The sequence below is a fragment of the Python bivittatus genome, unplaced genomic scaffold, assembly GCF_059951505.1.
Source record: "Python bivittatus isolate LINGU-HERP-01145 unplaced genomic scaffold, Pbiv_v1 ctg000070_np1212, whole genome shotgun sequence".
Lineage (NCBI taxonomy): Eukaryota > Metazoa > Chordata > Lepidosauria > Squamata > Pythonidae > Python > Python bivittatus.
The window spans coordinates 54,739,396-54,765,018 of NW_028277034.1; the positions used below are offsets into that span (position 1 = coordinate 54,739,396).

The 25,623-nt window shown below is 44.9% G+C and overlaps 1 protein-coding gene across 3 annotated transcripts in view; it reads right to left on the reverse strand.

Annotated features, from left to right (window-relative positions):
- The window catches only part of SMOX (spermine oxidase), a 53,192-nt gene extending 43,679 nt beyond the window's left edge, over nucleotides 1–9,513 (reverse strand). For 2 of the 3 annotated variants that reach the window (XM_088133186.1, XM_088133184.1), the window contains exon 1: nucleotides 9,354–9,513. The gene's annotated coding sequence lies outside the window, so the exon portion shown is untranslated. Of the gene's footprint in view, nucleotides 1–6,742; nucleotides 6,931–9,353 lie in introns of those variants that run through there. The other variant, XM_088133185.1, reaches the window with a different exon arrangement.
- Between the last annotated feature and the right edge of the window lie 16,110 nt (nucleotides 9,514–25,623).

Consider the following 25,623-nt stretch of genomic DNA (forward strand, 5'->3'; position numbering starts at 1 on the left):
CACAACAGAAGTCTCTGGGCAGCTTATAAAATCTATATATAAAAAAAATCAAAACAGTAAAACAGTTAAAACAATTAAAACCCCTAGGACAGGCAGCCGGAACTAAAACAACCGGAACAGCAAACAGTACAGACAGTACATAATAAAAACACGACACTTATTTTCCAGTTGAAAAAAACAGAAACATTCAGAAGTACTCTACTGCTCACTGCAAGTTGCTCACCTGCTGCTAATAAAACATTTTAGCATTACTTTTCTCTTAGCTAATGCAACAACCAACTAATGACATTTAAAGAGTAAGCAGACACTCTGACATTTTGGGTTTCTGGGAATATTTGATAATATTCAACCACAATTAAATACTGTGCAATCCAGAGACTTGATGTTCCAACTCTTTTTCAAAAGACTTTAATCTTTTAAAAACAATTTAAATTTTAAATTTTTTAAAGAGATACACTGCTACCAAAATGTAAATGTTCACTGAAATCCAAGTTTTTTTAAACTGGATATTTATGTGCTAGATTGGAACAGTGTTCACACAATGCACTTAACCTGGTTACTGAATTAACGGGCCAGGATCACACAACACAGTAAGACAATAGAAAATAACCATGGTTAAAATTAACCAAACCTAGGTTGTATAAATGCAGCCCCTATGTTTACCTGGGTGAACTCATTGAGCAAATCTGATAAGTTACAACTTGGGAAAAGCCACAGCATCATTCAGTCAATTGGAAAAAAATGATTTTATACCACAATGAACCCAAGCTTATTAGCTATCTTAACTATTTTAACTCAGAAGTAAATTTCTCTAGGAGCAATGAGACTTCCTTTATAGTAAATATATTGTTAGGATTGCAGCCAGGTTTTGATGGAAGAACTTTTTTTTTCTTGACTGAACCTGTTACTTAGCCAAAAACCCTTAAAATTCATCCCTACATTGACCACCATGGTGGTTTAATGAGCAAATCAGTTGCAAACTGGATTGATAAAGAACACCAGATTTGTGATCCTAACTTAACTATAGACTCATCTGATCGAGCTCCATACTTCCAGCCTCAGCAATGAAAAAGAGAGAAAGAACCATTTTCATCCACTTTTGACCATCTGCAGAATATAATAGTTTTCTGTTTAATTTTTTAAGACAGCATGTAATATTACCACCTATCCTTTCATGAGGCCATTACAACAGAGCTCCATATTTAGTAGAATTAATAATTTGCATCAGTAAAACCAAATTAGGGGGGTTAAAATAACCCAAACTTTTTACACCCTTTCCAATCAACAGATTGGGTATAATGATGCAGTGTGCTTAACGAGATCCAGCAAAGCCTTAGCATCTACATTCACACAATCGGTTCAAATCGGTTTGTTAGTTTTAACCTAAATATATTTTGCAGCTTGATATCTTGAGCAAACCCTGGCTCTACAATCTAGGACAATTCAATAACCCCATGAAAGGGGTGAACAGAGCTGGACACCCACCACCTAAAGGCAATGAAAGGTCTTAAGGGCAGGAGGAAGAGGGAGAAGGAAACAGCTGGCATTTGAAAATGTGTGAATAAGTACAAGCGTGGCCATCTTTTCCCTTGCTTTCAAGGGGGGCATTCCCTCCGCAGCAAACTCTTAGAGGCTGTGTGCCAATGGTGGGCAAGCTTTAGTAGTCCCAGAGAAAGGGCATCTGTAGGGGCTGTCAGAAAAGTCAAGATGTCAGCCAAACAGTCAAAGACCTGCCCATTTCCCACATTTGTTTTGATCACGTAGCTGCCATCTTGACTTTTTGGACTTCCTCTGCTGACACCCCTGTCCCTGAGAGAAAAGGACCCCCATGGTCTCATATAATCATTTTGTCTCTTCCTATTTCTGTCCTCTTCTTCTCTCCTTTTCTTTCCAGCACCAACTGCCAAAGAAGGGACAGAGAAGTCCTGCCAAACCCTAAACTCGTTTCCAAGAACTTTTCAAACTAGGGCAAAAATCCCCAATTTGGGGCATGCACAGGATACCGATGAGGTCAATTAAATGACCTTGGCAAACAGTTCTAACAGGAACGAATAGCTTTTTTAAAAAAGTAGATTCAGGAAGAGGAAATTCAGAGAAGAAAAATGCACACACTTCTTGGAAGGCCCAGTGAAATTCCACACCACGGTGACATCACGCGTGTCACAATGTCATCATGGAAATGACACAAATTATTTACTTAATTCCCATCACTTGCATGATGACATCATGGTGCATGTAACGTCACTTGCTCCCTATGGACTTATTTGCAACATGCCTGGGCTTATGTCATACATGTTCACATATTATCTATGCTGGTGTTTCTCAACCTTGGCAGCTTTAAGATGGGTGGACTTCAACTCCCAGGATTCCCAGCCAGCATGTGTGGACAGCATGCTGGCTGGGGAATTCTGGGAGTTGAAGTCCACCCATCTTAAAGTTCCCAAGATTGAGAAACACTGGTCTATGTCAATATGATAAGGCTGAAAAGAATTGCCAAACTTTTACACACTTCATCACTTCCTCTCAGAAATCGTGAGGTATGAAAAATATATATAATAACTTCCATTTAACTAGGTGGTAATCTGTCTGCCCTTGCACCGCTTCAGGTTCCTCTAAAAAAAGAATCTTGCCAGGATACAATAAGATGGGAAAAGTGGGATCTATCTAGGAAAATAAATGAAGACTTACAATGTAACAATTCCACCCTTCGCTAGAAATCCCCACCGATCTGGTCCATGAATTTGGAGTGTTTTCGCTTTGGCATGGTATAGAAAGGCAGGGGTAACATGATGGGCCAATTAGCGGACATTGCAAAGTTTCTGTTTTCACCAAGGAAGAGCGTTTTGAACACTGGAATGTTCCATATAAATGTATCCTAGTATCTGAAAATGCAAAGGATCTGCGAGGTCTAGCATATAAAGTCAAGGAGTAAAGTGAAAAAATGGGACTAAAATTAAACATAAAGGAGACCAAAATGTTGACAATGGGTCGCGAAGGAGAAAGATTCCCTTCAGTAGAAGCATCAGCCTTGGAAGTGACCATGAAGATATCCAAGTGGTGGATGGCTTCTGCCTTTTAGGATCAACCATCAACAGCAGAGGAACTAGCAGTCAAGAAATACGCTGCAGAATAGCACTTGGTGGAGCAGCCATGACGGCCTTGGAAAAGATACTCAAATGCCGTGATGTGTCTATACCTACCCAGATCAGAATCACGCATGCCATGGTGTTCCCTGTGACACTCTATGGAGGCAAAAGTTGGATTTTGAAGAAGCAGGAGAGGAAAAGCATTGACGCCTTTGAACTTTGCTGTTGGAGAAGACACCTGAGAATACCGTGGACTGCCAAATAAACAAACTGATGGATCATCGAACAAATGAACCCAGAGTTCTCACTCAAGACACAAATGACCAGGCTCAAATTATCCTACTTTGGACACATGATGTGAGGACCCAGCTCTCCACAGAAGGCTCTAATGCCGGGAAGGGTGGAAGGAAAAAGAAGAAGAGGAGGACCAGCAGCAAGGGGGATGGACTCAGTTACAGCAGTGATGGGGGCACTGTTGGAAGAGCTGAAGGACCAGACTGGGAACAGATCATCAAGAAAAAAATCTATCTGTGTGGTTGCTAAGAGTTGACACTAACTTGATGGTACATAATCTGTCAATCAGTCAATTGCTAGAGTGCTACAAGTAGGCCATTCGCTTAGGTTTAAGCTGCACACCGGGGGAAACACGTGGCCACAGCTAGAAAAAAGCACACAGCTTATCGATTTTGGCAAACTTCCCCACAACCTGCCGGCTTTCTCTGGCAAACAGATGAAAAGGAATTATTTTCAAATTGCATCTAATCATTAGTGGGGAGGATTCAACCACAGACAAGGGGGAGAAACACAGCCCTGGTTCCCTCATGCTGCCATACTGAGCCAAGATTTTTGAGTCAGGGTTTGTTAATCACATATTCCACAAAGCTATGTTGGGTAGATCTGCACACCACACAAAGCCTAAATCCAACTACCTTACAGTTTAGTATTGTGTGACCCAGGGTTTCTCAACCTTGGCAGCTTTCAGATGGGTGGACTTCAACTCCCAGAATTCCCCAGCCCACATGGCTGGCTGGGGAATTCTGGGAGTTGAAGTCCACCCATCTGTAAGTTGCCAAGGTTGAGAAACCCTGGTGTGACCCAACTACACTGTGGCAAAGCTCACTCACTCCCCCACAACATTCAGACAGACTGGATACTTCACCCGACTGCAGCTTTCACACAATAGCCTAAACCTGGTTAGTTTTCATCCTTGGTACTTTTCTTTTGTAGTTTGACATTTAGTCCATAGCTCCATGTATTTTGCGAACCCCCCAAACTGAGTTCACTCTGTAGCCAAATTAAAGATCTTGCATCAGCAGAGTCCATGAACTTCATGGCTTTTCCAGAGATGAAGATCCAGCTTGAATTAGCCTTTTGACAACCATCCACCATGCCAAAACAGTGCAACTGAAATATTTCCGTGGCCCCAGATTGACCAACCAGGGAAAGTCATTCCTTCAATCTCTGTGAATTTCTCATCCGGTTGACCCCTGCCGGATCTAAACCCCAGCAGGTTTAGATGGACCTTGCTCTGAACCGGCTGATGAGCATCTTCGGAGCTGAGCACAAAGAAGCGTATCTTGAAAGAGCCTCTTTTCTTGAGCCCAATCTCTATCTCCCTGAACAGTGCGCACGCTGTTCTTTCATGCACATCAGCAGATTGAACCAAAAGATGAGAGATGCTCTTCTGGAACGGTTCCACTGACACAAACACTATGGCGACTCCCAGATAGCACATTTGCTCAACACAAAGCAAGCCAGATTGATGCAGCTGAAACCAGCAATGATTTCCCCTCCCCTGATCTAATGGGGGGGGGGGAGGGAGGAGGGAGAGAGAAAGAGAAGAGAAAGGCTTTGTTTGCAGATTCTCTTCCATCCATCCTTCCATTCCCCAAAGACAACTACAGACATGTAGAAAGCCACCCACTCTGCTTGGTTTCTCCTACTGGCCACAGCTGCCTTTTTCCCATCATGACATATATGGGGAAATGGAATTATTTATACTGGGGCTTGAAAGAAACCACCGTAGCAATTTTACACATTAATTCTGGAGCGGCTTAATCTTCTTTGAAAGAGCTGCACGAGTTGGGCAATATACCTTGAAACAGCAGCTGGAAACCGCAGCCACCACCCCTTTCTCATTCACAGTTCTCAAAATTGTTTTTATTGCTTTTTTTTTTTAATCCTTACATCTGTCTCCTGGAGTGCCACCCTCCACTCCAAAGGCCACTTGGATGCATTATTTTTAAATAAAGCAATTTCATCTGATTCTCTTGCTGCTTTTTGTTTAAATGCTCTTGTATCCCAACACAATTTCACAGCTCAGAGGCGCCGTCTGTGGCATCTTTATTTCGTCTCTCGTGACATTTGGGAAAAAACAATATTAGGGCGCAATTCATAAAGACAGCCACAGTCAAGGAGGGTAAAATAGGGTTTCTCCTCTGGGAAAGAGCAGGGAATTGGGTTATTCCTGCTGGCAGAAACTCACTCAGATATGCTCTCGCACAGGGGCAAAAGAGCAGGCAAGGGAAAATACTGTAATCCTGCAATGAGAGAGGTAGGGAAACTGAGGCAGGAAAGAGAAGGAGGTATCCTCTGAAACAAAGGTGGGAGCAATGAGATGCAATTGTACATGCATGCAGATGTAGCACCATGCAATCCACAGCTTCCTAGATTTGCAACCCCCCTCCCCAGCTTTTGCACCAACAAGAAGCAGGGAGGGAATCTAAGCAGCGAAGCAATGCAAACATTCACGCCTCCAACACTGACACGTAAACACACGTTTCAATGAAGCACTTCAGCTGCACTACGCTGACATCAGAGTATGGGGGGGGGGTCGCTGAGACCAGAAATAAGCACGGGAATCCTTGCTCCCCCAATTTAAAATGTGAGTTGGGTGAGCAGCGCACCCCAAGGAGCAGGTCCTGCAGATGGGGAGGGGGCTTCACCCAGCTGAATTACGAATTACAGTATGAGTTTCTGACAAGGGGGTCTCTGACCATCCCACCCACGCAATTTCAATCCTCAGAAATGAGAGACATAAATATTTCCTACTTTAATGGTGGATGGGCGGATATATCTCCCCACCCACCCCCATGACACCAGTGAGATATCAAGGGAAGGGTCTCCTGCGATTCCTAGCATGTCTATTGCAACAAGGTTATCGGTAACCTACAGGATATTAGAAAGGGGAGGGGGTTAAAAATACAGTTTAAAAAAAAGTCCTTCCCCATCCGGGTGCTCGCCGAGACCGATCGGCGTCGGAGTCCAACGCGCGCAGAGGGCACCCGGTTGGAGAAGGCTGGTTTAAAGTAAATAACAAGGCCATCTGCTGAGCCAGGAAGAAAGGGGGGGGGGCACAGAGGTTTGCCTCGATGTCGAATAGGAAAAACAGCCGCCTCGCTCGAGACGCCGGCAAAGGAAGGGGGGTCCTTCTACACAACCCCCCCAACAGGCTGGGCGCGCGGGGGGCTTTGCTTCCCCAACCGGCCAGCCCCTTCTCCGAGATGTCGGCGCGGGCCCTCCAGAGCCCACCGCGGCGCCCCCTCTATGCGGCTCGGAGGGCGGGGGAGGGAGACGGGGGCGACCCCCGAGGGAGACCCTCCCCAGCCCAGGAGGAGGACCCGCGTTGCCCCCGTCTCGGGGGGCGCCGGCGGTACCTCTCTCCTGCGGGCGCCGGGAAGAAGGGCTGTGCGCTCGGGCGGCGGGTGCTGGCGGCGGCGGCGCCCTCCGGACCCCGCGTCTGGGCAGCGGCGGCGGCGGCGGTGGCTGTGCGGCGAGGCGACGACCGGCGGCCTGCTCCTCGGCAGCCCGTCCTTCCTCCTCCTCCTCCTCCTCGGCCTCGGCCGCCCACCGGCGCCGGGCTCCTCCTCGCAGGCGGACCCTCGGGCCACGCCTCGCAGGAGGCAGGAAGGCAGGAGGCCGGCTAGGTGGCCGCCTCCGTTGCCCCGGCTCCGGGCGCCCCGAGGCGCTTCCTGGTCCTGCCGGCGGCGGCGGGCCCCTGAGGATGTGCAGAGTGCCTCCGTTCCCCAGCCACGCTCCCCCTGCAGCCCGCGCCCCGGCTCTTCTCCTGGGCAGAATCGAGCCTGCCTTCGCCGGCTTGGTCATTCTCGCCCAAGGAGGCCGGCAGGACGCCGTCAAAGCGGAGCCGAAGCTGAATTTTTCCTGCTTCCAGCTGCTGCGCTGCCCCTGGATTCACCCAGGCGGAGGAGGGACCTCGCGGCTGCAGGCTGAGCACCCCCCCCCCTTGGAAATCGCGATCAAAGCAAACGCGAACCACAGGCCTGCCACCAAGAGTTGCATGTTGCTGTTCTGGAGCCTGACAACCCACTCTGGGCTCTTCACCGGATGCTTTTAAACGGTTTGCCTTGCTGAAACCCGGGGGGGGGGGCGGGGGGGCGGGGGGGGCTCCTGCTGAATGCTCTGCCTCACTTCCCACGCCCAGGGTGGGTTCTGATTTTGCCCTCACTTGGGTTCAAGCTTAAAGTGGTTTTCTTTCCTAACTAGGCCATGTGTGCGCATTAAAAGGGGGAGAAAGCATCTGGACCTCACCTTCCGGTCCCATATTCTGTGCCCAATAGCCCCCCAACCCCCCATGCAGTCCGGAAGCTAACCAGGGTTAAACTGCAGGCATCCCCATTCTTTCCCGCTTGCTCCTTTGCAACTGAAATCCAAGTCGGGCCATCCGATATTCCACAGGTGGCAAACCGCCACCACGGCTAGTAGCTCTTGATAGTGCTGAAGCCACAGTAGCCCTTCCTGCGTGAACTAGTCCAGTCCCCTGGATCGGTGGCCGTGGCCAGGCATTGCGCTCTCGTGTTGATCGGCTCCGAATCTTCCACCCGGTTTAATGGACGGCCTCAGGTTGTAACCCTCATCAAGAAACTTCATATTTTCCAGTGTGTGGCACACTGAGGCCTTAGCTGTGACCAGAAAAATGCTTATCATAAAAACACGGGCATCGTATCTTTCAAACCCGTACAGGAGAGGCAACACGTGACGGCCTGCGTGACCTTTGGTGAGCAAGTCGTTGGCATCTCGGCCACAACATCCTGACATCAAACTCACAGACTCTGGAATGCTCATCAAAATGCAAATTATATTTATATCATTATAATTAGACAAAATTAGAGATCCCGATTATTTTTTTTTAAGCTGTTCAGTACCAAAGCCTTTTCGGGCATCAAGCGTGCCATTCTGCGTGCCAGAAACTGGAGAAGTTTTCTGTAGAGCTAGATGGTTTCTTTCCCATCACAAGGGGAAGAGAAACGCTTCCAGAGCCACAACCGATTTGGCAAGTTACGCGCTCAACATTGTGTAGTGTGATTCCAGAGTTCACACAACCCAATGGGCTATCGACCAAGCATGGGGGGTTGCCCCATGCAACGTAGCAAGCTAAAATGTGCTTGCCTATTTCACAGTAACATGTAATAAGCCTTTTGGATAATTCACAATATTTCTGCAAAATCAGTGACTATTCCTAGTGGCGCACTGATACTTTGATGGGGGGGGGAAGCATCACAGCTGAGACAGTAACGGTTGCGCCAATGCAGCAGCTCAGTGTTGCACGATGCTGTGAGTAAGTACTCCTGGTAAGTCATCTGGGAATAAGGACTCCAGGTAACCCATCCGGGAATAGGTACCCCTAGTAAATCATCCAGGACTAAGTACCCCTCATAAATCATCTGGGAATAAAAACCCTTCATAAGTCAACTGGGAGTAAGAACCCCCGGTAAGTCACTTGGGAGTAAGGACCCCCAGTAACCCATCCAGGAATAGATACCCCTCATAAGTCATCTGGGAACATGTAGCCGAGAGCTGAGTGGACTTTTCTTCTGAGCAAGCATGCCTGTGATTTTCATGCTTCGGTTTGAACTAAGAATACGGGCTCCATTTCAGAGCTCCATTTCCACAAGGGGCTGGACCAGGTTACAGAATTAAGCCATTTTCTGGGTTCCCCCACTTGACTGAAACACAAACTCATGAGATGGGAAGGGTTCACATGGCGCACTTCTGCCCAACCCAACTCCACGGTAGCCGAGCCTAGCATATCGGGAAACGAGAACGCATCTGCCCGAGTCTTTCCCTGTATCCGGTGTTAATGCATGGCTCACAGCTTGCTCTCCTGCAGCCCAAACCTAAGTATACTCCCCACGACTTCCAGTCAGGGGCTCAGACCCCCATCAAAGCAGGGCTGGGAGCATTGCCTTAGCTCCTAAATTACCTGAGCGTGTCACGGCCCGTCAGCTCCCAGGAGAAGTTTCCACCTACCTCCTCAAGCAGCTTCGTTTCCTCCTGTTGAACTTCCCTTCTGTACTGCCTGGGCTGTCGCTCAAGGAGTAAGCTGGATCCGAGTCCTTTGTGGAGGACCAAAAGGGCAACCTTAGAGAACTGTTTCAGGTGCAAAGGTGCAGCAGGAAGAGAGAAAAGAGCCACGGTTCCAACAATAAATTGCCGGTGTGAACACACCCACGGGCAGGAGCAAGCCAGGGGTGACTGAGGTTGATCCTGCCCCTGAGCAAAGGCGAGAAATAGCCTGAGGCTGGGGAAACCATCAATGCCACTGGGCAGAGACTTTTCCCAAGGACATCCTGATGCCAGGGTCTCAGCGGCTCGGCCACCATTTCAAGCAGCCAGCGATTTCTCCCAGAGAGTAAATTCCAAGGGGCAGAAAGGGATGCATGTGAAGAAAAGAGCAGAGGGAGAAATGCAGGCTTCAGCGTTGCCACGCTGCCTTGGCCCAGGAAGAGCTGAAGTAGAAAAAGCAAACCAGGGCCAGGCACTCCTTCCTCAACCTGGGTTGCCTCTGTTTGATTCACAATCATCACCAGCCTGGTTGGGTATGAGGTCACAAGCAGTTGAGACAGGAGATGACCACCAGACTGAAGAGGGCTTTCAAGAAAGAGGGATCTCTGGTGGACAAAGGCCACCCAGGACATTTTCCTTCTCTTTTTTCAAACGTATAGACATGCTTCTTTAATCTCCTCCTTCCCCTCAAGAAAGAGGCACATTTTGAAAAAAGGACGGTCAGAAAAAGGGTTTTCCGACGGCCCTAACAGTGGCTCGAAGAAAGAAAGCCGTTTGTGAAGGGAACATGATGAACCTGCTTCAAACCACCCCTGTTCCTTTGAACCAGGGTTGGGTAACTGGAGGTCCCAGGCAGAGGCATCTGGGGGGGTCAGAGAAGTCAAAATGGCAGCTGTAGCCATGCAGTTGAAACCTTGCCTGTTCTTTACATGCATCATACGTGCAACACATGTTTTTAAAAGAAGCAGGGCTTTGACGCAGGGGAGCAGCCATCATCTAGACCAGTGTTTCTCAATCTGAGGAACTTTCAGACGTGTGGACTTCAACTCCCAGAATTCCCCAGCCAGCATGGCTGGCTGGAGAATTCTGGGAGTTGAAGTCCACACGTCTGAAAGTTCCTCAGGTTGAGAAACATTCGTCTAGACATTTTTGACCCCTTTGCAGATGCTCCTTGTGCGAAGCCATATGGGGCCCTCCAATATCTTGGGAGGATCCTGCTGCTGAAATTCAGCAGGAAAATGGCTGAAATTCAGTGGCAAAATTTGGGGATATTTTGGGGGCTGGGGATGAGTTTTCAGGTGAGAATGGGAACTCCTTGCCTTCTGGAAGCTCCATGCCCATTCCCATCCTCAAAACCCACCAAGAAAAGGCCAAGGTGGAACTTTTTCTAACGATGTCTCTACGTCAGCAGAGGCCTCCAGAAGATTGTGAGAATGAATTGCGGCTCCTGACCCATCAGAAGTTGCCTAGATCTGCTCTGAACGCTTACAAAGTCCATCTTTCTCTTGAGCAATAAGTTCAGGATTCTGCAAAAGAACAGAAGTAGCATCAGGGTGAAATACAGGCCATGCTATATTTAGACAGGATTCACAGATGAATCTGAGCCATAAAGCAGTTTGGTTGCTTTGATTGTGGTTTAGTGTGCTAGCCCTGTCAATCATGGTTTACTGTAAACTATGGCTAAGCAATCCTTTGGAATCCTCTTTTTGTTAACATAGGCTTCTGCTCTGAAAATTGTGTCTTTCTACTCTTGCCTGTACCATTCCATACCTCCTTCAGTAAGTTAGACACAGTTGCTCCTTTTTCATCTCCCCAAACATGCATCATACATGCAATACACGTTTTAAAAAGGAGAGTTTTGACACAGGAACAGTTGGTTGTTCTCATTTATTGAAGTGTATGGTGGTATAGAAAGTACAACAACATTTTAGGAGTTATGATGCCTCTTAGCAGAGATAAAACGTTTTTCCCTGCAAGGTTTTTATTACTCTATTCCTTTTCTCATCTTATAAATATACACCCCAGGTCCATCAGCTGCCTGGACAAGAAGCTGGCCACTCTGGTGACCACCTTCTAGACCAGCCCTGAATGCTTGATTGTTAGTCAAATGAACATCCATCTCCTCTCCTTCACACCCCAAACCCTCATCAAAATATTGAACATCCTGACTCCAGATCTTTGAGTTCACAACATTTTGATCTTGCTATCTGGCCTGAAGCCATTCATGCTGGCTTCCAGCCTCTTCTCTTAGCTGCTCTTGCAAGGTTTCATGGCAAACTTCCAGTTGCTGGAGTATCAACAGAAATGCCTCTAAAAGGTCCCTTTCTACCCAGCATGCTTTTCCTTTCCAAGGCCTGCAATGGCCCCCAGTGTATTGCTCATGCAATTTCTCCAAATGGTGTGAAGGCCCAAGAATGTGTTATCAGCTGGCTTTAGAAGGAAGACTCGATGGATGTTTGCAATATTGGGACTCATTCACAAATGCACAGATTGTGAATAATTCCATGTAACCAGCACTTAGTACAGCAGCCATGAAGTCCTTGGAAAAGAGATTCAGATGCAGTCATGGGTCTATAAGTACAGAGGTCAGACTCAAGCAAGCCATGGTTTTCCCTGTGACCCTCTATGGAGGAGAAAGTTGGCCTTTCAAGAAACAGGGGAGGAAGATTATTGACGCTTTTGAGCTTTGCTGTTGGAGAAGACTCCTGAGAATACCGTGGACAGGCAAGAAAACAAAGCGATGGATCCTTGAACAAATCCACCCAGAGTTCTCACTTGAGGCCCAAATGACCAGGCTCAAATTATCCTCCTTCGGACACCTGATGTGAAGACCCAGCTCTCTGGAGAAGGCTCTGATGCTGGGAAAGTTGGAAGGAAAGAGAAGAAGACGAGCAGCAGCCAGGGGGATGGACTCAGTTACAGCAGCAATGGGAGCACCATTGGAAGACTAGGTTAGGGAGGAAATTTATGTGGTTCCTAAGAGTCGACATCAACTTGATGGCACATAATGACTCATCAACCATGTGACAACCAAAAGGCTGTCCCCACTGCTGAGCTGCAGGGCTCTCCACCTGCCCTTGAGTCATTAAATTGTGCTATCCCCATTGGGGTTCCTCTCCTGCCTCCGTTGCCTCCGTTTCCCTTCCCAAGCAGAATTCCTCTTTGGAATCTGATTGAACTGGAGTTCTGCCCACCTGGGCATCCTCCCTTGCCTCCCAGCTAGAGTTTCCCCGTTTCGTATTCATTGTCTCATTCAATTCCCACTGCTGCATTATACTGCTCTTCTTCCCCTCCCACCTTTTCTTTGATCTGTTAAACTTACCCCGAAGAGGAAGAACACAGCCACAAAGACCAGCTCCAATGCAGCAAAGCAGCATTGCAACGTATCACCTTCGATACATCGCAAAACTTAACAAAGCAAACAAACTCTAAATCCAGTATGTCATATACAAGTGGTGTTGTCTAAAACAATTTGCATTTATTAGACGCTTCATGGGCTACACTGGTGATGCAAACCTCTTCCCTTCTTTCACTGTTCCTGTAACTACTGTATGTGAGAAACATGTAAAAAAGGACAGGACAGAATGGGGTAGGATGGGTGAAGAAAGAAGGGGCAGGGAGGAAGTTCCCTCTAGAAAGCGCATAATTACAAACAAATTCAGTGAAATTAGACCTCATTTCTAGAAAGTCCTCTTCTGTATTTTCCATCCAAAACAAAAAACCAAGGAACCCAAAGGTAATCTGGGAACACAGGCCGATTTCCCACCGCAGCAGAGCAAAGGTCTAGCCCAGCTTTCAATCTCCTGAGGAGGACATTATTTAAGATGCCGTTTTCAAGGCGCAGAGCCGGTCCGTAGGCTGGAATCACATCGTAAAGCCAGCAGGAAAGGAAAGAAAGCTGCTGAAATGCAGAAATGAGCTGGGCGAGGTTGTCCAGGAGGGTCAGAGTAGACACAATTCTTTGGGTGTGTAGCCTCCTGATCTCTGGCCCGACAGGTCCTACAGGTGTGCTCTCTGGAGATGGAAACTGGGAAGGGACAGGAAATCAGATGCTCTAATTCTTCAATCCTATGCACCTGAGATTCTAAGGAAGATGTGATGTTGGGTTTATTAAGGATCCTCTGATGTATGGTTGAGTGACCTTCTTTCTATTGGGGATCATACCCCTTCCAGGCACATGTTGGGAGGACACACACTGGATGAAGCTTAAACAAATAGCGGATGGGTGTCAGAGCCAAAAGTGATGGGACCCAAACTCTATGTTCCTGACCCCCTCTTCTCTTCCTCCCACCAAGAAGGGATAGATTACAGGGGGCCAAAGATATGTTGCATATGGTGTTTAAAATTGGGCCAAGAGTGCTGTGAAACTAGTCCAGCTTGATCCTTTCTACTCAGCCCATCACACTCTGGCACTCTTCCTACCTTACAGATCCCAGAGCCACATTATACTCAAAATCAGCCCGATCAGGGTGCAAAGTACTCATACTTTAGATAAGGTATTGGTGAAGAAAACTGGTGAAAGAACAAATCAATGCATGGAACACGTTTTCTCATTCATCAGCAGCCTCTACTTCAGAGTCAAAGTGAGGAGCTTATCAATCATATTGATAGCTTCTTAATTCGAGGCTAGAGGTCGGTGATCAAAAGCACATTAGAAGAATCAGCAGATGGAAAATCCTTGAAGATACGACTTAGTCACCCCAGACTTGTTATACTCGAAACAAGGCGATACATTTCCTGGTATCAGAGCAGAGCTGTCCTAATATCCGCATGAAGCTTCCTTAATTAAGCCAAGTTCAGATTATATATCCATTTCATTCCTTAAGGCTTTACAACTACTTAATCCCTATATATTGAAAAGAGGGCCAATAGGATGCAGTGGTGGAGGTGCTGGACTAGGAGTGGGGAGACCCGGGGTTAAGTCCACCCTCAGCCATGGAAACTCATAGAGCACTTTGGGCCCATCAGATACGCTCAGCCCAGCCTACCTCACAGGGCAATTGTTGGGAGGATTAAAAAAAAAAAGATTCTCCATCTAAGTCCTGTGAGCCCCTGGAAGAAAAGCAGGATGTATATCAAATAGGAATAAATAAACTAAAATCAGGGCATTTACCAATAAAGCATCTTCTTGTGGGTAAAGTCCTTACACTTCCCAAGTAAAGTGATTCTACCGGTTAATATGCTGTTGTATGACATCTGATTCTGGACAAGAGATTAAATGCTTTTGGAAGCTTCTAGGTCCTTTATGTTTTAGAAAATCTACTATTTGGGGGAAGGTTTTTTTAATTATTATTACTGTCAAGGTTGTCTGCAGTGTAAGGTCAAAAAAGTCAAGATGGCAGTTGCAACAGTGTGATTGAAGCTCCACAACACATAAAGACCATCACAGCTGCCATCTTGATGCTTTTGACTACATCCTGCAGAGACCCCTGATTATCATGTCACTGTTTTGGCACTTGTTAGGCACCAAAAGGTCACTTTTCCTTTAGAAACATGCTACAATTTTTTCTTCTTCTAAAATGCATTATGTGCCGTAAGGTTGGCTGATAAGGTCATCAGATTTGTTGGAAGGTTTATAGATTTAAAAAACTGGCCAAGTTATTTTTCTACAAACTATCTACAGTTAGTGGGACTCCATTACAATGCATGTATCGTTAAAAAAGATAGAATGTAATATACAGTGGAACCTCGGTTTACGAACTTAATTCGTTCCGTGACTCTGGCCGCAACCCAAATTGGTCGCAACCCGAAGGAAATTTCCCCATAAGGTTCAATGTAATTACCGTTAATCCGTTCTGGCGTGGAGGACAGGGAGGCGGCATTGCTTGGAGGGAGAGTCCCCCTCTCTACGACCACGTGTCAGGGGCAGAAAATGGCCGCAGACCACGTGTCAGGGGCGGGAAAATGGCCACGGACCACGTGTCAGGGGTGGAAAAATGGCCGCGGACCACGTGTCAGGGGCAGAAAATGGCCGCGGACCACATGTCAGGGGCGGAAAAATGGCCGCAGACCACGTGTCGGGGCGGAAAAATGGCCGCAGACCACGTGTCAGGGGCGGAAAATGGCCGCAGACCGTGTCACGGGAGGGAAAATGGCCGCGTATCCTGCTCGTACCCCGAGGCGGAGTTCGCAAACCGAGGTAAACTTTTGCGGCCGGAGCTGGTCGTAACCCGAAAAGTTCATTAACAGAGGCGTTCGTAACCCGAGGTACCACTGTACTAGCTTCAGGATTCTTAGGTTTCATTAAAGGCAACTGCGGTCCTGTTCACACAACACATTTATCCTGGTGAGCCATTAAACCACTATAGCCTTTTTATTGGTAGCCTAAACAGGCAAAGGAGGACACGGACAATTGGAAAGGAGGTCAAAAGTGGGGGGAAGGAGGACACTAACTGTTTAACTTTCTTGGCATCTCTGACAAAAATTATACTGAAAAACTGCAAAAAAAATGTACTTAGGCCTCCATGTATATGAAAATAATTGCTAAAGTGTACAAACGTTTATTGAAATTTGAAACAGAAGAACAAGGTAAGGAATGTATGATAAAGTGGGCTAAATTTTTTGGTTACCATCTACCGATGGAACAAAGGGAAAATATGTGGATGAAAGGACTGAAATTTACACTAGGTTATAATCTTAAAGAGAATTTTTATAAAATGATGTACCGTTGGTATATGTCACCAGAGAAATTGTCTAGAATGTATAAAGGCACTTCAAATACATGTTGGGAAGGTGAAGAACAAGAAGGGGCATTTTATCAAGTTTGGTGGACATGTAAAAAAGCTAGAATTCAAATACATACATTGATTCAGAGGATTTCAAAGTTTAATATACAACTGAAACCAACGTTTCTTCTTTTGGGATTAATGGACAAATAGTTAGAAAAAGTCATGGAACTTTGTTATACATGATAACTGCAATGAGATTATTGTATGTACAAAGATGGAAAGACTCAGCAATATCTACAATGGAGGAATGGTTGGTGAAGATGGTGGAACTTGCTCAGGTGGCCAAGTTGACTTGTGTGATTAGCGAAAAGAAAATATCTACATTTATTGCTGACTGGAAACCCCTTATGGACTTTCTGCATGAGACAGAAAAAATGAAATTATGATTTATGGTTTTGATGATTAGATAGAATACATTATAGAAACAAGAGAGTTATGTTGTAACTGTAGAGTAAGAGGTGAATTTATAATTGTACTTATAAGTGCTATAAAGAAAATCAGAAGCTACTTTTTCATATCTTTTTACTTTTCTATTTTACCTTTACTTTTTCTTTTCTTGCCCTTTTAGTTTTTTCTTTGATTTCTTTCTTCTTCTTCTCTTTTTTCACTTTATATTAGTTTGTATTAGTTTTATCTTCTTTTTTAAAAAATCTTTAATAAAATTATACCCAAAAAATGAAATTACTTTTTCCAGCATTAGGAAGATTGATTTTTCAATCACATTATTTTTCCAACAAATCTTTATTTTCAAGAATATATGTTACCAATAATATAGAATCTGCGACAATGTACTTTTCAAATTTCACCATAGGAATGAAGGATGAGTTGTGTGATCTACAGACTACAGTGATCGTAGATTTGAAGGGGCTGGATTGAAGCCGAGGGCTGGAATAAGGAAATAAATAGCATAAATCTAGGCTGTTGAAGCTGTCGACAGTCTAGGGAAAGGAGGAAGCAGACAATTTACAAGATTGCAATGCACAAAAGTTTGAATGACCACTGTTGTGAAAACAGTCGAATAAAATGCACACACACACACACACAGTACACACGAGACTCAAAAAGCCAGACAATATTTGATTTTAAGGCTATCCCTGCCAGACAGAGGACATGAGGTCAGAAAGGAGGACACGTCCTCTTTTTGCTAGATGCCTGGTAACCCTAGCCAAGAGAGATTAACGCTGTCAGGTAACAAGGCGCGAGCTTGCCCTTTCTTGAGTCTTTCTCAAATGCTCTGCTACTCGGCATCCCTTATGTGGGACTAAACTGTGATGCTTGCAGAACTTCCATGGTTCTTTCTCCCTTGTGGACATGGCCAGATATAAGTGATTCCTCCCTCAGTGTTCCTGTCCACATTATCTGACCACCTCCCATGGCCACAATGTTAAATTGTACCAAACTTTTTTACTGAGAACAGAGTGCTGTAATAACACCGACCTCCCAAAATTAACAAGAAGCCCCCATGAGCTCCTTCCAGCTCTCTCCAGAATATCCCACAAGCCCCTATCCAGGGGAGTATGAGTAAGACTTCATGGTGTTACTAGTTTCTTCCTTGATGGCCAAGCAGGCAGCAGAAGGTATGACTTAAGCATTGCAACCGATCAACATTTGGAGGTGTGTTGTTGCTGCCGACCCTGGGAAATGAGTTCTGTCATGGAAAGGCTTGCTTTTTCAACCACTCTTTCTCTTTGGCTCCTCTTCTTGGGGGGCCAGACAGGCAAAATGGGACAAATGACTGGGTTCTTCTGTATCCATGACATGACTGGGAATTAGTTTAATCCTGTGCAAGTCTGTTTGGGTATAAATCTGACCCCTTCATGGTTAGTAAACTGATCCAATCTCCATAGCACACTAACACTCCATCAGTTACTCATCTTGTGGGAAAAGGACCATTCAGTGTTTTCTTCCAGCTCTTTCACAACTCTTCGTCCTTTTGCAAACCTCAAAGACAGACTCTCAGAACAAGGAGGAAGAAGCCCTTCGGATTTTAAAACCTTAGGACTTGTTATGTTTTCTTGGACAATCCAAGCAATTGCTTCCTTATTCTAATCTGCTCTGTTAACTGTTGCCCACTTCACTATTCAGGCTGGTAGGAAGACAAGAACACGTCCACCAGTCTCTACAAAAGCAAACAAGGAAACCAGCAAGTGAAGAAGACACAGATCCCTTCTTTCTCCTATTGTAAAAATGTCTGTGGCATTTCTAGACACAGAAATACATCCTGTTCTTGCAAGTAATGCTAATGCAGGGACCGACTTAATTTTACATAGAAAAGTATTCTTGCAGTTATATTTTTAGAGGTCTTTGGGGGAAATAAAGGATTGTAATAAATGAACTCCTAGTCTTAAACATTTATTCATTATTCTAAAAGAAAATAGGTCAATTTTTAAAAGACCCATTTAAAAAAAATCCAGTTGCTTGGCAAAACAGAAAAGAACTTGAGAAAGAAACTGGCAGGGAAAAATACATTTTTTCCCAAGTGTTTCCAGTTCATTTCCAGATCTTCATATTTCTTCTCAGATTAAGGCACATTATTCTCTTGGATGCTTTATCTCATATTCCAAAGAGTACAATGTGAAGGCAAGGAGGAAATTCCTACCTTGAGGTTTAAAGTAACTGAAGTTTTACAATTATGTCCCAACTGAGAACACCAGTTGGTCTGATCTATGGTTTATAGGAGCAAATCAAGATCAGAAACCATACAGAAACTTGACAATGGCTTTTCTGGTTTGAATGTGAAGTCAACCTGTGGTTAGTTTACACAGATCTTCTCCAGTCTGGTGCCTTTCATGTGCCCATCCTGTCTGGAGTGTTGAGAATGATGAACCATGATAGCTACTTAAAACCATGTTCTTAGTATGGGGAAAAAAATTCTTGCCCCAAGTTTAATCCATTTGATTAACTAGGCTAACTAGGGCCATCTCCTAGAGTATTTCATTAAACAATCTGATTTGGGCAGCTCTGCTCTATATTATTCTCATAAAATTTGGTTCCCCTGATCTTAATGAAGTCCTGCCCACACAGATTCTAGATGCACATCATGCAACATTCAAAAGATACTTCTGAAGGCCTCTGTAAAAGAACATAACTGACATCTGTCACGCTGAAAAAAGCTATAAAGCCATTTTTAAAGCCCCAGGTCCCCACAAATCCACTGTCAGGGACACAGGATCCTTCCTCATGGATGCATGAACATGCATTCTTCCCATCCTTGAGTCAGCATCCAAATATGGCAGTATAAATTGTGCCACCCCGACGGCTGAACTCTTGGAAACAAGACACCCAAGCAGTGCATCCTAGCAGCTTTAACGTGGGGCAATTTAAGGGCCACGACTGGTGGATTGATTCCCTGACTCTGGGTCCCCTCCACTCAGTATCACCTGCTGGCAGGAAAAAATAACAACCTATCACCGTCCTTAAGGTTTGTTCTGAACACAGATCTAGCAATCTTCTGGTGGAGTGTGAATTCTGTTTGTTCAATGTCCAGCGCTCTTCTGGAAGAGCACTCTGGCAGTGTTCAGTTGAAAGTCACTCATGGGGCCAATGGCCATGGGCTGAATCCTTTCCCACTCTCCTACTGTGGGTGGGTGTGACCCCTCTGTCAGGCATGACTGAAGTGGGAGAGGGCGATTGATAAGTACTGCAAGGGAAGGTCAACATTGGCCCTGATGGGCTGTATTCAGATCCACATGATTCACGGTATGCCCACGTGTCACCACTGCTCCATGGCTTCTGGGTGCAATTCAAGGTGTTGGTTATCAGCTATAAAGCTATTCATGGCATAGGGTCCGGCTATTTAAAATATAAGCTCCCTAGAGATGTCTGGAGTCAGGCAGCTTCTAAATTTCATAAAATAAATAAGATGGATCTTCAGCTGTACTAAAGAATAAACAGAAAGAACTCTTGTCAATTTCACCCAGCCCCATTTACCCCAAATCAAAAGTGCTGCAAGTAATCCAGGGGATATACCACAGGCATTGCTGTAGGCAAGATGGTTCTGCTCTCCAAAGCATTAAAATCTTTAGAAAGTATGGCCACAGAAAGCGACGCCTTGTCAACAGAAACAGGACAGGACTTGAAACGTGTTCATCTGGGACAGAACCAGCAACAACCAGCAAGCAGAACCCAAAGCTCTTTTCCAATTCAAACTGATTAGAATCCAAGTCCTTTTCTTAAAGACAGATCTAGCACTCTTTCAAAAGACCACTAAACACATGTTTAAAAAGAGATCTAGCCATTTTCCAGAGGAGTGATAAACATGTGCAGGCCCTAACTTGATCAAACATCACGTGGGCAGATTCATCCGTAGAAGCCAGGTGTCTAATCTCTCCAACAGCCCAAGGTAAAAATGGCCACAGGGCAATGTCCAACAGCTGGAGGAGAAGATATGTGCCTGGAGCAGCCTACAGCAACTAATAGAAGCTGGGAATAGCCTAGTCCCCAAACGAGTCATCACCAACATCATAAAAGAAGCATCACCGATCAATCAGACAGCATGACTTGTGTTGTAAGAAGACAGAAAACACTAGTGTAAATCTGGAACAGACAAACTTAGCTACTTTAAGGTGGCCTGAGGATGAACTGAAGACAATATCGTGAGGATGTGTCCTCTAAAAAATAATGAATGAGGGTCCTTCATGCCACAATTAGCAGGATATAAGCTCATAATCTTGCTGGAGAAGACTTAGGACAATGGTGGATATTCCCAAGAGGCGCTGTTCTACATTCAAGAGCACAGCATAAACTCATCCAAGATGTCACAAAGAATCCTAGAACAACATCCAAGGATCTGCAGATCTCTCTCACTGTTGCTAAGTCAGTGGTTATGACTCAACTAGCAGTAAAAATGGGAGGCAAGGTAGAAGCCATTGTTCACTAAAAACACTGATGCTTGTCTCTGCCAGATCTCCAGTTTTCTGAAGGAATGCTCTACAGACAGATGAGTCAGTTTTTCAAGCCATGTGGGTGTTGTTATGTCTGGCAGAAACCAAACACTACATTTAAAATCAGAACCTCATACCAACTGTCAAGCAGGGAGTTGGTAGTATCATGGTTGAGAAGATCTGGATGACTGAAGGAATTATGAACTCTACTTTGGATCTGAGAATTTTACAAAAGAACATCAGGCCATTTTTCTACCAGCTGAAGCAGCAAAACAATGATCCCCAAACATCCAAGCAGATCTAACAAGAGAAAGGGATGAAGTAGAGCAAGTGTAGCAGTCAAGTTCAAATCCAGACCTAAGTTCCATAAAATGTGAAACAAGCAGTTCATGCTAGAAAACCTCGAATGTGGCCAAAATTCCTGCAAAGCCTTGTAAAAGACTGATCCTGAATTACAGGAAATGTTGGGTTGTGTTAGTGCAGCTAAATATGGTGTAACCAGTTACTGAAGCTTCAGAGGAATACAGAGATAGCCTTGAAGAAAATATGTGACAGCCATTATAAGAACATCAGCTATGTCCAGGAAGACAAGAAGGGATGAGGAAGAAACTCAAGACTGCCCCACCTTGATTCTCTTAGGTATAAAAGGACAGGAAAAGGAAATTCAGTCAGGTTTGCAAGATTCTGTTATTATACCCTATTACAATAAAGTAGAGTTCTAGGAGTTCTTGTGGGATCTGTTTCCAGTCCTGGCCTATGTCAAGGGGCTGACAGAATAAAAGGAAGCAATTCCTTTTCCACACTGTCAGAATGCATGTTTAGGTAATAAATGAAATTATCAGAAAGCTTAACTTGTTATTTGTTCTCTCAGTTGCCCCATGTATATTATAAGGACCCACATGAAGCTCCGATAACCTTCAGTGACAAAGATATGCACAAATTCAGCGAGAGGCAACTCACTGATGTCTTGAGATCTCGATAGTGAACATGGCGGGGTGGATCAAAAACATTGAAGTGACCACTACATCCATACAATTTAAACCCTAATCTTTTTTTACATGTGTGATGTGCATGATGCACACAAGAAAGGAAGAAGGTTTCAGCCACAAGGTTGCAACCTCCATCTTAACTATTTTGACTCTTGGCAGCCCCCCCACCCTCCACCCCCCACTGAGTACAATATCAAGATATAACAACAATGCTTTGAAATATTTCCCCAGCCTATAAGGAAAACAATTTGGGTTCCTGCCATTTGAGGTATTTTTAAACTTGTTTGGTGTTACTCAGATCCAGCCAGATCTCTTCTTAATCCTTTCTGTTGTTCTCTGCTGTGTGCGTGCAGGTGTGAAGTCCAAAGCTTGTTTCCAGTTTTAAAAAAAGCCACAGGCCTGCCAAGTTGTGTGTCTAGAGAGGATGGGACCATGTCAGCCAGCCAAGGCAGGAAACGACTCGCACTTGAATTTTGCTCAGAATAGAAGAAGTCAGTAAGACCATTGAGGAAATTAATCATGGTGGTTTCTCTAGGGCTTTCAACAAATTGCCCAGATGGTCTTCTTTCCCTCCAGTTACAAGTCAAGCTGTATTTTCTGGTGGTTACGGAGAAACTGTGTCCAGTAGCTTTTCTAGGATTCTTGTCTCAGTGCCATCAACAAGTGTATTTTATGGAATCAAAGCAAAGAAGTCAAGTCTTCCCTTGCTTAGATGTTGGGATAAACAATTTCATGGGAGCATCTTCAGGTCAAAAGTGGTGACCCTGAGATACAAGAGGAATCAGATGAGCAAAACCTGGTGGTCATCAAAAGAGAAGGTTCAGCAAGATGAAGTTAGGAAAGTCCAGCAGAACTTATGAAACCATCCTTGGGGGTTGAAAAAAACAACTTAGTCCTGCATGTGCAGTTGAATGAGGCTTCTATTAGTCCCTGAAAAACTAGGAGGGAAAACTGGGGCGACAGCTGGTTTTTAGCCCTCTCCCCAGTACATAAGTTAAAAGGATAGTGTCCCCAAGTGTAGAGAGTCAGGGAGGTGACCTCGATGGAGATGCGCAGATGCTGTTGCCTAGGCAAAAAGGGCTTAATAATTTTTAAAGCCCAGATTAGTGAGATAACATTTGGAAGTGGTTCAGGCAGGCACCTCCTAAATTCAGCTCTAAAAAGGAAGAGGACATACTGCACAATCAGACTTGCAAGATTCTGTTATTATAGACAACCTCAATAGAAGTAGTTTAGCTCTCCTGTGGAGTTAGTTCCTTGGTCTGGTCTACCTAGTGGGGCTGATTCCAAGACAAGCTCAACTGCTGATAACTTCCTGGAGACCTCCATGTCGGTTTCTCGGCAACCATATGGAAATGGTTGCAATTTGCCTTCTCCTAGGATGTTTTCCAACTTCCCAATCTAGTCTACAGACCTGCTATTTCATGATGGGCTCCCATCCAAATGCTAACCATGTCTGACCCAGCTTAGTTTTTCAAGTTCAGAAAGGTTACCTACAGTAGATATTGTTGTCCAATTGAAGAAAAGCTCCCTAGAGTTGAGCTTATTCACGACTTCCTTAATATATCCACAGTTTTCCTACAGTCCTGAAATCTTCTAGTGGGCTCCCATCCAAGCACTCATCAGGTCCAACCCTGCTTAGCTTTCTAAAGATCAGGTGAAGTGGCCATTGATGCCATTTTCATGTGGTTACAGATAACTCAAAGCAGGAGGAACCTCAATTAGCCTGAACTGTAATGCTGAAGTATTTGATGCAATGGTTAGTCCAGTCTTATTTCTTTACCACAAAACTCAGTCTAATTAAAATCCAGGCATTATATTTCAAAGCACTGGGAAAATATTGTAAGTTATCTAACTTATTCTAGTGGAACCTGGAATTAGAGACTGGTATTTATCAGAACAAGGGTAATTTAAGATCATTTTCTTCACAAAGACTTAACACTAGTTTAAATGGGGGGTATCTGGGTCATGTTCATTTGGGCAAATCAGGCTAGATATAGACAGCCAGTTTGGGGTAGTGGTTAAAGGCATCAGTCTAGAAACCAGGAGACCGTGAGTTCTAGTCCCAACTTAGGCACAAAGCCAGCTGGGGGACCTTGGGCCAGTCACTCCCTTTCAGCCCTAGAAAGGAGGCAATGGCAAACCACTTCTGAAATCTTGCCAAGAAAACTGCCGAGACTTGTCCAGGCAGCTGCCACAAGTCAGTACTGATTTGAAGGCACACACAGACAAAAAAAGTTAGATATCTATAACATATATACTGCTGTTTCATAATGAGAATGCTAGACATGTCTTCAGACATGAGGGGGTTTACAAGAGCAAGCGCCAAATGCATTTGATTCCAACATTTTGACAATTCTCCTTGGAAAATGTTGGAGTCGACTGTTTCCTAATCTCTGAATAGCTGAGCATTTGCTAAATATTTTCCACCTATTTGTTCCATTGAATAGCATCTGAGGTCTACCAAACAATAGCCAGATTCAATCTCGAAAAGCTATTTCAGAATGCATAGGAATACAAGCAGCGTGCCTTTGCCCCTACAGCAATATGGAATTGTCCTTTTCCAAGGATATCTTTTTCCAACCTTCCAATTTAGCCCACCTGTCTGATTTTCTCTGGAGATCTCCCACCCAAGCTTAACCAGGTTCTTCCTGCTTAGCTGCTAAGCCCAGTTAAAGGTCATGTTTCTCTTAACAATATGTTTTTGATCTTCCTTTCTTTTGGAAATGTTTGCATTTGTTTTCTACTTTCTTGAATCATCTAACATTGGAATAAGGCCTTCAAGGGCAATCCCTGCCAAATGAGCTCTTCTAAATCTTTGGATTTTTGTTCCTGCTGATCCACTGCATTCATCTAAGGGCAGTGTACCTCAACTTTGGTACCTTGAAGATGAGTGGACTTCAACATGGCAGGCTGGGGAATTCTGGGAGTTGAAGTCCACCCATCTTCAAGTTGCCAAGATTGAGAAACACTGATCTAGGGAAGAAAGTCCCTTGCTCACACCAGTAGTAGGGCTTCATCTATTTATCTGCAACTACAGCTACTCTTCATTGCAATCAGGCACAAGTGGATTCCTTTCAAGAATGCCATCCACATGAACATTCTCTGACACCAAAATTGCTGGGGCAACCGTCCCTTGACACCATTATCCTTTGCGATGTGTCATCCTGTGGACAAAAGCAGGGCTGCTTCCAATTGGAGACCCTCTTCCCAGATCCACAAAGCAAGTGAAGGCCCTGGAGCAGCCCCCCCCCCCAACTGATGTTCTCCAAAGAGGTCGTACCACCTTTCCCATCTTCCCTGCCACTGCAGCAACGGGTGTTGGTTTCCACTGCATCCAGAAGGGAATGCTTCAGAAAAGCCAGCTCTGAGGGTCATGCCTTGATCTTGTGTTTCCAAAGCATGCATAAGGAGTTCCCTGCCTCTCCAACACTGGCGCATGTCATCCAAGGTCAAGAAAAATGCATCTCTTCCCCCTTTTTATACATATAAAAAGAAAGCCACTGAGGCTGACCCTCCAACATTTTTGCTTCCCCGCTGGAGTTTCCACAGCTGTGAGGAAACGCTGGCCAAAGTCACAACAGCTGACTTAAAAGGCAGATTTTTCCAGCCAAGCACCTCGAGGGAGTCCAAG